Source organism: Talpa europaea, assembly GCF_964194135.1.
Source record: "Talpa europaea genome assembly, chromosome: 2".
Taxonomy (NCBI): domain Eukaryota; kingdom Metazoa; phylum Chordata; class Mammalia; order Eulipotyphla; family Talpidae; genus Talpa; species Talpa europaea.
Genome location: NC_140068.1, coordinates 115,960,731 through 115,973,977, shown reverse-complemented (window position 1 = coordinate 115,973,977; position 13,247 = coordinate 115,960,731). Strand labels below are relative to the sequence as shown.

The window sequence follows — 13,247 nt, the reverse complement described above, 5'->3', positions numbered from 1 at the left end:
AAAGGGAAGGTTTATTAGGGCAAGAGACAGAAGAGTAAGACACTTACATAGACACAGGTGGGCAGGAAGAGCTGCTCCGAAAGGGACAGGTTTGCTGAGAGAGGCCTGTGTGGTTGCAGGCGAGCGGCCTTGAGGAGAGCTGCCTCCACTGAGGGAAGTCAGTGAGGAGAAGCCTTGGCAGGTACAGGTCATGGCAGGCAGGGAGGCTGCTGCCCTGCGGAGAGAGATATCTGTCACAGGTGGGCAGAGGGAGAGCTGCCCCAAGCTTGTGCAGACTGCACTGATATAGTCCTTTTCTGTTGGGAGGGGCCACTCCTTGTAAGCTTTAGGGTTAGTGGCTGATTTGGGATAACTTTGCAGAATCTGAAAAAGACCTGAAATTCCACAATGGGCTCAATCTCCCTATCTTTACCTTTGGATGCACCCTGGGATACCTGCTTGGATGTTATGCTTTGTAATCTAGGCTTTGGCGCCAAAGGATCTTAGTTTTCACAACTGTGTAGTCTGTGCAGAAGGATCCTAGTTTCCACAACTGTGTTGATGGTTATGCTAATCTCTTCTACCCCCATCCTTGTGAGAGCCAGTGTAGGACCAGGATGGCCACAGAGCAGGTTATTTATGATTCGGCAGATGGGGTAAAGGAGAGTCCTGGAGCCCGCATTGGTTTTATTAGGCTTTTATTGAGCTTTACATGTAGTGTGGCAAACAGGTACAGGGTAGGCAGGGGTGCCAGGGGGCCAGAAAGCCTGCAGGCCTCCTAGCCCCTGGCAAGTCTTCACTTTGGGCTTCTCTGGCTACTTTCTCCCCTTTTCTCTTCTGCTGCTCTCCTGCTTCTGCTTCTCTGGAGCCTATCTCAATACCCCTCCCACGGCCCACAGAAGTAAACCAGACAGCTTGCAACAATGTAACAACTGCAGGTGCCCCATCAGGCAAGGCAATCCTGATGGTGGAAGGGCAGAAAAGCCTGAAAACCATTTATCCTACAGCCAGGTTTCTGGTCTTGTGGTGCTTCCTTTCTTCAGTTTTTTTCATTCCTGTCCTCCATCAATAGCATCGTTTTCAGCAGTGCAGGGTCAGGACTGGATACAGTGCAGGTTTTCTGATCCCATGCAGACCGGGTAAAGGAGGAGTCAGAGTCCTCAGTGGGTTTTTTGCAGGTCTTTTATCGGGGTTCACCAGGCATATGGTAGGCAGGGGTGTTGGGGGGCGGGACGCTGGCAGGCCTCCCAGCCCCCAGCAAATCCTCACTCTATCTGGGCTCTCTGGTGATCTCGGCTTCTCTTTCGGTTTCGGCTTCGGCTTCTACTGCTGCTGCTGGCATCCCCGTGACACCGCCCTTAAAAGCACAGTCTTAGCTCAGCTGAATCCCATCTACCTATGCCCACACCCTATTCCTGGTGCCCGCCATCAGGCATGCATTGAGGACAAGGATCCATCATCTATCCTGATGGCGGAAGGGCAGAAAAGCTTGATATTTTCTTTACCCTACAAGCAGGCACAACCATTTGCTGCAAAGTCCCCAGACAAGGGGCGCCAGGCAAAGGGGGCAAGATGAGGTATTTGAGGATGCCCTTTAAGAGACAGGCCAGCTGGTTTACTGCCCAACGTTGTAGATAAGAGTGCTCAGGCCCTGGCCATACATCTTAGAAGGGAAAGAGCTGTGAGTAAGCAAACTTGTTAATTATGCCTGCATGGGAGTGTTCATTGTGTTACAGGGCAGGGAGAGGAGCACCCCAGGCCCCGCAAACCTGCCTGCTCTAAATAGGTTCTGTCATCGGCCATATCAAGACAAAACATTTAAGACTGTAATGGAAAGGAAATTGAATACAATTAGTAAACTATATAGAAAAGACAAAGAATATAGTTTCTAAATCCAGCACCCAAAGTTACCCGTCCCCTCATGGGTAAAAGACCACCCTAATGGGATTGGCCCAGAGCGAGGCCCAAAAGCCTGCCACAAATCTAAAGCATCTTTTAGTGGGGACCCACAGAAAAGGATCAGAAATAACCAGACAACCAGACAAGTCTGGAGGGAAAAGAGCAAAATCAAAATCAAGATAAAAGCTAACATTGCTCTCCTCCCCATGGGTCTCTCAACCACGTCTGTTTCAGGACCAAAAGGCAAGCGCAGTTTCTTCACGTGTCTCTCTGTTCCATGTGCCTCCTCCATGTCTCCTTCTGGCTCCATCCTGCTTCATTTCTTCTTCTGTCTCCTCTCCAGGTTCTTCTCTTCTCTTTAGCTCCACCCTCCTTTGGGTGGGGCGAGGGAACATTTTCCTGGGCACCACTCTATTACAATTGCACCTAGACTGGAAATTCTGCTGGAATCTTTATATTCATTTGCTCAATAATATATTTTCTCATCACTCTCTTGCATATTGGTTGGGTCTTGTGCTAATGTGTGATTTTTTTTTTTAAAGTAATATATTGTTCCACTAAGTTATAAAGTCAAGGTCCATGCAGGAGGCCAAATGCAAAAACCCACCAGGCAGCCCACCTGGGAACAGCCCACCAGGCTTCATTGACCCCCACCTTGGGTCCGTGAAGTCTGCCCGGGCGCAATAAATTTTCCCTTCCTTTGAGGAAGTTTAGCCTGGTTCTCCTTTTCTTTACCAGGCCAAACCTTTCATAAAGCTCTTCAGTATTCATTACACTGGAATCAAATTATTTATTTTTTTAAAAGATTTATTTATTTATGCATACAAGTGCTGAGAACAGACCAGAGGTGTGGGGGGTGAGAGGATTCACCAGACACAGAGTGGGGAACAGAACAGGCAGATTGACCAAAGGACACTGCCGAGGGTAGCGCTGGGCTAGTCAGGAGAGGTCTGCTATGCCATGTGGGTTGCTCCCTGGCTGGCCTGGGAATCCAGAGCAGACTGAGGCTGCAGAGGCTTCTGATTACCTCATAGGTTGCGTCTTAACCCCTTGCGCCACCAGGGAGGTCCCTGGAATCAAATTATTTAAAAATTTTTTTTTCACTTTATTTTGCACCACAAATCCCAATAGTAAAAATAGTACTGGAAGTTGTCAAGTTAGTAAATGATGGAGAACAGCAATAGAAAAAGACTGGAAAGGAGATGCCCCAAGACCAGAAATCTGGCTCACACAAGGAGCAGGGGGTAGAAGGGATTAACACAGCCACTGACACAGATCTAGAAACCAAGATCCGTAGGCACCAAAGCCTAGATTACAAAACAGAAAATCCAAGCAGGTATCAGACTGCTGTCTAGAGCACAGGCCCAAGGGTAAAGATATGGAGATTGAGCCCATGGTGGAATCTCTGGTCGCTTTCAGATTCTGCACAGTTATCCAAAATCAGCAACTAACCCAAAGGCTCACAAGGAGTGGCCCCTCCCCAACAGAAGACTGTATTAGTGCGGTCTCTGCACAGGCTGGGGTAGCACTCCCTCTGTCCACCTGTGACTCTGCAGGTGCCTCTTTTCACCAAATCTCTCCTCCGCAGGGCAGCAGCCTCCTGCCTGCCCATGACCTGTATCATGCCTGCACTTCTCTTCATTGACCTCCCTCAGTGGAGGCAGCTCTCCTCAAGGCCGCCCACTTGCAACCATGCAGGCCTCTCTCAGCAAACCTGTCCCTTTCTGGGCAGCTCTTCCTGCCCACCTGTGTCTATGCAAATATCCTTTACTCTTCTGTCCCTTTCCCTAATAAACCTTTCCCTAATAAACCTGAGCAGCCCCGATATAAAAATGGGTTGCCTGGCTGTGGGTTCTCACCTGCGCGCATAAAAGGGACTTATTTGTACTCCACTACAGGCACACACAAAAGGTTAATAAAAGGGAAAGGGACATGAGGAAATGTACAACTCAGGGAGAAAATAGGGAAATAAAGTCTTTAATGCGTCCTACCCTAGTCGCCAACCTGGAAACACAAAGGCACTCTCAGAGCTGGCCAAGCGCTGCCAGCTGGCGGAGAGCCAAAAAAAGAGCCCCCCACCAAAGCCCATGTGTCTGGTTTTATACCAAACCTGGCTGCTTCACCCCACCCTCAGGTCCCAGCCACCTTCCCTTGGGTGGTGATGGGATTTGGAGTTCCCAGTGTCTTTGGCTTTGGCCTGGGGTGGGGGTGGAGTCCACAAAGCCTGTATGGAATTAGCTTTAGGACATCCTTTTCCCCGTAAAAAACCTTCCCTTTAAATATAACTATTGTCTCTGTCTCGTGAAGAAACTTGCCTGGGGAACTCTCCACGTACCGCTGAAATGGGAGCCCTGGTGACATCTTTCCCAGAGTGACCCCAAGGATCCCTCACTCCAAACCCACTGACTCAAAAACTCCATCATTAGCATATCATAGGTTATTAGTATTCTTTTTAAAAAAGATTTATTTATTTATGCACACAAGAACTGGAGTACAGGCCAGAGGTGTGGCAGGTGAGTGGATTCACCAAAGACAGAGAGTGGGGAGCAGAACAGGCAGATCTACAGAAATCCACTGCTGAGGGGAGCAGCAGGTGAGGCAGGAGAGGTCTGCAGTGCCATGTGAGTTGCTCCCTGGCCAACTTGTGGTGCTGCAGCTACAGGTCACTTCACAGTGCTGATGCTTAACCCCTTGCGCCACCAGGGAGGCCCCAGGTTATTTATATTCTAAAGTAAAGAAGCAATAACATCTTTTAAAAAGGTTTTATTCTAGTAAAGTAAATATTTAAAGCTGTAACCCACGTAACAAAATTATACATGGGATCCGTAATAATTTGTGAGACTGAACAGAGTTTCTGAAAGAAAAATGTCTGAGAATTGCGGACCCAGTCCCTGGGCCTGGACTCAGGGACACGGTGTGGCAAAGGTCTCGGAGCAGGATAGGAGGGGGCGGCAAAGTCCCAGGTCTCGGGGTGTGGCTGTCTGGGTCTCAGTCCCCAGCGCGGGGTGCAGGGCTGGAAGGTGACTGCTGGGGATTCGCCCTCTCCCCTTGGTTCCGCTTCTGGGCTCACAGCCTGGGCGGGTCCTCCTGCCTGGATACTGGTGAGTCACCCCAGGGCTCACTCCCCATTGCCTGGAGGTCTCCAGAGCAGCCAATCAGCAGCCCCGCGGCTCCCGTTCCAAAGCCCTCACTCGCCCGCCGGGACTCCGTCTCCCCAGCCCGGGTGGGGGCGCGTCCTGGGGGATGGGGGGCGCAGCCCTCCTGCTCCTGCTCGCGGGGGCCGCGGCCCCGAGGGAGACCCGGGCGGGTGAGTGCGGGTCGGGAGGGGACAGGGCGCTCCCAGAGGCGGGAGCTCGGGCGTGATCGAGGGTGGGAAAGGCGCGACCTCGCCGCCGCCCTAGTTGTCCCCCCACCTCGGCCCCGCCCCGTCCTGGCCCCTTTCCGTCCCCCGAGACCCCAGCCTCCTCTGGCCCCCGAGTCCCGGCCATTTTCGTCCCGCAGTCGCTTTTCACTCTACTCGTCTTTCACCCACTTTCTGTCTCGTGGGCGCCCCCTGGGACTCGAGCCCCCGAAGGGGAGAAGAACAGGCCGGGTCTCCCCTCCCGCCCCCAGGCCCCCACTCCCTGAGGACTTTCTACACCGCGATGACCCGGCCCGGCCTCGGGGAGCCCCGCTTCATGGCCGTGGGCTACGTGGACGACACGCAGTTCGGGCGGTTCGACAGCGACTCCCAGGGCCAGAGCGCGGAGCCGCGGGCGCCCTGGGCGGGGCAGGTGGAGCAGGAGGAGCAGGAGGAGCGGGACGGGAGGACTCGGATCCTAAGGGACAGCGCACTGAGGTACTGAGCGCACCTGGACTCCCTGCACGGCCTCTACAACCAGAGCGAGACCGGTGAGCTGGCGCGGGGCCGGGCCGGGTCAGCACCCCCATCCCCACGGACGGGGGTCGCCCAGGGTCTCCCCCTCCAGGCTTCTCTGCAATCTGCCCGGGAACAGCCCGCGGGACTTTCACCCCATTTCATTCTGTTTAGTTTATTCCCGGCGGGAGGGGGCGTGGGCGGGGAGATCCCGGGGTGATGGGGCGGGGACAGGCTCTCACACCTTCCAGAACATGTTTGGCTGCAATATGGGGCCCGACGGGCGCCTCCTCCGGGGGTATGATCAGTTCGCCTAAGACAGCGCTGATTACCTGGCCCTGAACTAGACCCTGCGCTCCTGGACCACTGCGGACACGGCCGCTCAGATCACCCGGCGCGAGTGGGAGGCCCAGGGTGAGGCAGAGAAATTCAGGAACTATGCGGAGGGCAGGTGCTTGAGATGGCTGCGCACATTCCTGGAGTCCGGGAAGGAGACTCTGCAGCGCACGGGTAAGAGGGGCCTGGAGGCCTCCCGGTCCCCCCCTGCCTGGAATAACTGCGGGAAATGAGTCCTCTCTCTAGTCCCGAGAGGGGGACTCCCCTGGGGTTCATGTTCTGCACTAGAGAGACTCCCAGAGACTCGGGCTTCTCCTGAAGGACAGTGAAGGGATCCCGTCTCTCCTGAGAAAGACAGACAGTCCCTGACATCACACGTCACCGGGTCCTTTTGACCAGGGGCCTGTTTGAGAACCACGAGTTTCTCTCTCAGTCTTGTTTCTGGTCTGAGAACATTTTCAGTTATGTGATTCCTGCTTTTCTGTGTCATTCACCTTCCACCCAGGTCAGGAATAAAAAGTCTGTGTTCCACTCCCTCTGCTTCATCCTACCCTGGGCTTTCCTCCTCATTCCAGAACTTTCTTAGGAATAGGAGAATCGCACAGATTCCCCAGATTAGCCTGTTTTTTACAGTTTATGCTTCTTCCTGCCACACCAGTTGTCTTGTCCATTGTGAGGATGGTCTCATGAGGATTCTTCAGTGTCCATGGAGGAAACACAAAATGACTTTTCTGATTTACCACCTCAGATCCCCCAAGGACATATGTGACTCATCACCCCACCTCTGAGGATGAGGTTACCCTGAGGTGCTGGGCCCTGGGCTTCTACCCTGCGGACATCACCCTGACCTGGCAGCGAGATGGGGAGGACCTGACCCAGGAGATGGAGCTGGTGGAGACCAGGCCTGGGGGAGATGGAACCTTCCAGAAGTGGGCGGCTGTGGTGGTGCCTTCTGGAGAGGAGCAGAGATACACGTGCCACGTGCAGCATGAGGGACTGCTGGAGCCCCAAGTCCTGAGATGGGGTAAGGAGGAGGATGTCGGCACTGAGGCTGTTCTCAGGGCCATCAGGAGCCCTTCTGGAGACCTTCAGAGAGTCAGGATAAGGTCTGGGGCTCAGGGTATGATCTTCCCTTCCCTTCCAGTGCCCCCCCCTCAGTCCTCCATCCCCACCGCGGGCATCATTGCTGGCCTGGTTCTCCTTGGAGCTGTGCTCACTGGAGCTGCGGTGGCTGCAGCTGTGATGTGGAGGAGGAAGCACTCAGGTAGGGAAGGGAGTGGGGGATCTTGTCCACTGGGGGCTTCCATGTCCCAGGCAGAACTTGCCCTGCCTGTTTATTGGGAAGTGCCATCCACACACATGTGTTGCCCAGAGGGCATTTGCTCCAGTCCCCCCTCACCTCCTTTCTTCTTTTTCCCCAGTCCTGACCTGGGTCTTTAGTCCCAGTTCTGGAAACTTCCCTGTGGTGCAGGATTAGAAGATTCCTTTAGGCTTCTGACCTGACTGCTCCCTGGTCTCACATGATTTTTCTACCCACATGGAGACAAGGAGGAAGCTACACTCAGGCTCTAGGTAAGTGTAGATCAGTGGTTTGACCCTGAGCCCCTGGGGACAGTGTAAATGGACTCCATGGGGGAGTCACCCTCATCTCTCCCTCCTGTGGTGTCATCTCTTACCAGGTTCTGTTTTGTTCTCAACCAGGCAACAATAGTGCCCAGGGCTCTGATGTGTCTCTCAGCCCCTAAAGCATCTTTTAAAATGAATGTGATGAGGGCCCTCCACGGTGGCACAGTGGGTTGAACGTAGTGCTGTGAAGCTGTCCGCAGCCTCCGCAGTGCAGGTTCGATTCCCGGTCAGCCAGGAAGACTCCCACTTGGCAGGGCAGACATCTCCTCTCTCGCCCGCTGCTTCCCTCAGCAGTGCTTTCAGTCCGTCTGTCTGTTCTGCTCCCCACTCTGGTGAATCCTGATTCACCAGATCTGGTGAATCAGGTCTCTGGTGAACCCTTTCACTCTCCCGCGACTTGGGCCTGTACCCCAGCTCTTATATAAATAAAAAAATTTTAAAAAATGAATGTAATGAGGCTTCTGTTGTTCACACCCTGGACAGCACCTGGTATTGTGCAGAGTTTGCATTTTCAGTCTCTCCTAGGTGTGATGGTGTCACTGTTCTTAACTGTGATAGTGAGCATTTGTTCATATTTTCACTTTTCTATGAATACAGTTGCCGTTTGTATAGAAGTTTTGTACATTTTTACAGATGAGGTGCCATTCATTTATTACACTATTTTTGTCCTTATTAAAATTGGGTTATTTCTTTCTGATCATTGAGTTTTCGGCATTATTTGTAGATACAGTCCTTTGTCAGATTCGTGATTTGCAAATGTTTCCCCCCAACTCTGTGACCTGAACTCCTTTACTGATGGGAAAACGAACACTATTGCCCAGACAGGAGCATGGAGATACATATATTTGGAAGAGAAAAGATAAATTGCTAGGTTTTGAGCAGATACTGGCTGATTGGGGTGTTGGGGGTGGAGGGGAATGACTTATGCGTATCCTTGAGTGTTATTTAAATGTCCTTGTATGAGCATGAAATATGCTTTCTAAAGTAAATTACACTTCATTCCTCAACTTATAAAACTCTTCACACATCATGACCAAATCACGTGTTAAGACCAGACTGACACGTGGGTTACAAGTAATGGACCTGCTCGTCATAGTTGCAAAGTCATGGTTTCCCTTTATCATGACCAAACTAGGTGTTAAGACCAGACTGACATGTGGGTTACAAGTAATAGACCTGCTCGTCATAGTTGCAAAGTCATGGTTTCCCTTGTGTCCGTTCTTGGGGTGTTGGACACATGTGTAATGTCCTGTGTCCATCATGAGAATATCATACAGAGTATTTTCACTACCCATAGTGTCTTCTGTGCTCCAAGGAAGCAAAAGCAAAAAGAAACCAGTGGAATCACATCAGACTAAAAAGCTTCTACATAGTGAAGGAAGCTATCGTTAAAATGAAAAGACAGTATCAAATTGGAGAAACTATTTGTACATCATCAATCCAACATGGATATAATATCCAAGATCTACAAAGAACTCCAAAACAAGAAAACACCTCAAAACAGAGGAGAGGAGCTAAATAGGTACTTTTCTAAAAAAGATACACATGTGGCCAATAGATATATGGATACAAGTTTATCATCATGTGCTGTCAGAAAAATGCCAATTCAAACCACAATGAAGGCCTCCCCTGGTGGCGCAGCCGGTGAGCACTGGGCTGCGAAGCTGCCAGCAGCCTCTGCAAGCCAGTTTGATCCGCGGCCGCAGGCGAGGGTCCCACATGGTGCAACAGACCTCACCTGCCCCTCCTGCTGCTCCCCTCAGCAGTGTATTTCTTCGACAGCCTGCCTGTTCTGTTCCCTGCTCTGCTTTGGTGAATTCTCTCACCCTCCTGCGCTTCTTACTGTACCCAGTGCTTGTATAAATAAATAAATAAATCTTTAAAAAATAAATAAAACCACAGTGAGTTCCCACCTCACAACTGTGAGAATGACCCATTGAAAGGTGTGGAGAAAAAGGAACTCTGGCACATGGTGGGTGGGAATGATGTCTTGTCCTGTCAGTGGGCAGAATGAGGGGTTCCCTGGACCCTCAAAACTGCACACTCTACATGGGATCTGCCATCAGCTGCATAAAGACAAAACATACACTAAAGTGTAAGACCTTCAATAGAAAAGAACTTTAATACAATTACTATAAAATAGAGAATCAGTGTGCAATAGAGAGAGAAGAAGAGAAAGAATATAGTTAGTATAGTTCCCAAGTGAAGCACCCAAAGTTACCCGTCCCCTCATGGGTCAATGCCCAGCCAAACAGGCTGGGCCCAAAGCAGGCCCACTGGGGCCCGAACGCCTGCCACAAGGCTAAGGCACCTACTGGTAGAGACCCATGGGACAGGGGCAGGAGGGGCCAGGCAAGTCTGGAAGGAAAAGAACAAAATCTAAATCCATGACAAGATAACAGCGGTCATTGTCAGCCTCCCCATGAGTCTCTCACCCATGTTTTTAATCTCTTTCACATGTCTCTTTCCATGTCCCCAACTCCATGGCACAAGTCCAAGTGAGAAGCAAGGCGTGGTTTCTTCTTCACATGTCTCTCTGCTCCATGCACCTCCTCAGTCTCCTTTCCCCATCTTGCTCCATGTCTTCCTCCTCTTCCTTAGCTTCTCATCCCTGCTCAGCCTCACCTTTCCTTAGGCGGGGCGGTAACTTGGTACCTCTGTTTTCTATGGATAGCACATTGGTCCTGCCCCTATGGGGAAAAAAAAAAATGAAGGTTCCTCAAAATAGACCTGTCATATGGTCAAGGATCCCATTCCATGGTATTTATCCAAAGAAGTTAAAACACTAATTCCAAGGAATATGCACCTCCTACAGTCACTGCGGCACTGTCTACCATAACCAAGCTATGGAGACAACCTAAGTGCCCAACGGCAGATGAGGGGATAAAGAACACAAGCTATACACACTATGGAATACTACTCAGCTGTGAAAAAGATGAAATATTGAATTTGCATCAACATGATAGATATGGATGGGATTATGCTAAGTGAAATAAATTTGAAGGAAAAAGGTATATACAGATGATTTCATTCATATTTGGAATATAAAGAAACAAAGTTGGGACAGATGAAACTAAACCAAAACATATTCTATATATATGACTGTAGAATTGAAGCTATGGCTGGGGGTAAGAGTAGGAAACAAAGTAGGAAGAGGGCCCGATGGACTGTAGTGAAGACTATGGGTGCCCTTAGGGTGGGTGTGATGTGGTAACAAACATCTGAAGAGATGTGACCCTTGCCTCTGAACACATACAGTGTGTAAACCAATGCTAACCTCAACTGAATAATACAATGAGGGGGAAAAGAAAAGAAAAAGGTAAATTGTCTCCTCTATTGGTCACTGACCTCAGGACTTGGCCTTCGCCTCCTCACTGCCATGCAGGGTGAGGGGCTGGTTGCCCACAAGGGCAGAGGCAGGAGGTGCAGGGACTCCTGGGGCTGCCCAGGCACTGCTGAGTAGAGACACTGCAGAGAGGGAGGCTCTGAGGGGACCAGAGACAGAGGGTCAGAGTACCCCAGTGCTGAGTGAGGGTCTGGTTCCCAAGGAGAGGGGAATGTGCGCGTGTGTGTGTGTGTGTGTGTGTGTGTGTGCGTGTGTGTGTGTGTAACAAGAATGACAGGGTACACAATATAAAATGATGGGAAGTCAATTAACATCAAGCCCCAGAATAAAGTAATTCAAATTTCACACAGTGTAAAGAGTGTCAGAACAACACCCCAATAAATACAGTTCCATGGAGAAGGAGCTTCTGAGTGGGACTGAAAAAGCATTGGACCTGCAGAAGAGGAGGAGGTTTATGGTTGGCTTGAGGTGTAAGGAGCTGGGCAGGACCCCTCCGCCTGTCCTGGCCCCTGCTAGGATGTGGTGGCATCTTCACCCCTGACAGCTCACTCATTACCCGAGTGTTAACATTATCAATGGTCCACTGCATTCCCAAGATGTCCTCCTGAAAGCATCCCCATTGCATAGTCCCAGCCTCTCTGCCTCAATCCCCACCCCCACTGCAATTCTCCAGGGTCTCACCTATAGGGGCGGAGATACACTTCAGAGCACAGGGACTGTGGCTGCCTGGGGGAGAACACAACAAAACTTGGTGAGAGATGAGACCACAGGAGAAACTGATGAGAGTGACTCTCTCATGGGCTCCATCTGCACCATTCCCAGGGCTCAGGGATCCAAGCCTTGACCACACTTACTTGCAGCCTGAGTGTAGCTTCCTCCTTGTCCTCCTGTGGGAAGAAGCATCAGGCGAGACCAGGGAGTAGTCAGGTCAGAAGTCCTAAAGGAATCTTCTAATCCTGCACCACAGGGAAGTTTCCAGAACTGTGACTAAAGACCCAGGTCAGGACTGGGAAAAATGAGGAAAGGAGATGAAGGGGGACTGGACCAAATGCCCTCTGGGCAACACCCGTGTGTGTGGATGGTACTTCCCATTAACCAGGCAGGGCAAGTTCTCCCTGGGACATGAAAGCCCCCAGTGGACAAGATCCCCCACTCCCTTCCCTACCTGAGCACTTCTTCTACCCCCTCACACATGAAGCCACCTTGTGTCCAATGAGCACCTCTAAAGAAAACCGAGCTGGAAATGAGGACCACGGCAAGGATGGAGAACTGAGGAGGTGGCACTGGAAGGGAAGGGAAGGTCAGACCCTGAACCTGAGGCCTTGGTCTGACTCTCTGAAGGTCTCCAGAAGGGCTTCTGATGGCCCCGAGTCAGCCTCTGTGCCCACATTTCCCTCCTTATCCCATCTCAGGACTAGGGGTGCTATCAACCCCTCATGCTGCACATGGCATGTGTATCTCTGCTCCTCTCCAGAAGGCACCTCCACAGCTGCCCACTTCTGGAAGTTTCCAGTCCCCACTGCCCCCCGCCTGGTGTTCACCAGCTCTGTGTCCTGGGTCAGGTCCTCCCCAACTTGCTGCCAGGTCAGGGTGATGTCATCAGGGTAGAAGCCCAAGACCCAGCACCTCAGGGTGACCTCATGCTCAGAGATGGGGTGATGGGTCACATATGGCGATTGGGGGGCCTGAGTAGGAAGAAATGGAATTTTAATGCTTTTTGTTTCCTCCATGGACACTGAAGCAGCCTCATGTGACCATCCTCCAGTGGAGAGAACAGTGTAGATGGAGGGAGGGGCACAAACCCCAGAAACCAGCCTGGTCTGGGAGTCTGGGGTAGTAGGTGAGAGCCCAGGGAGGGATGCAGGTCTCTGAGCATTTTGTTGCTGACCTGGGTGGAGGGTGATGACACAGACAGGCAGGAGTAAGATCTCCAAAAATGCTCTCTGACCAAAAACAAGATCTCGAGAGAGAAACTCATTGCTCCTACGATGGCTGCTGGTCAGAAGGATCCAGTGAAGGGTGATTTCAGGGGTGGTCTCCCCTCTTTCTCAGGAGGAACTGGATTCCTTAACTGTCCTTCAGAAAAAGCAGGAGCCTCCAGGCCAGTCTCCATCCCAGAGCTGGAAAACGTGGCCGACAGCTCCCTCTCTGGCCAGAAGGGGGCGCTTTCTCTCCATGATTCCATTGCCCTGCGGGGTGCGCGCC

General features: G+C 51.4%; 1 pseudogene across 1 annotated transcript in view; it reads left to right on the top strand.

Annotated features, from left to right (window-relative positions):
• The first annotated feature begins 1,551 nt into the window (after positions 1-1,551).
• Positions 1,552-13,247, top strand: part of LOC311188279 (class I histocompatibility antigen, Gogo-OKO alpha chain-like) — an 85,347-nt pseudogene continuing 73,651 nt past the window's right edge. Inside the window, exons 1-4 of the transcript in view lie at positions 1,552-1,556; positions 5,847-6,244; positions 6,819-7,094; positions 7,215-7,346. The product of the transcript in view is annotated as a class I histocompatibility antigen, Gogo-OKO alpha chain-like (transcript). The remainder of the gene's footprint in view (positions 1,557-5,846; positions 6,245-6,818; positions 7,095-7,214; positions 7,347-13,247) is intronic.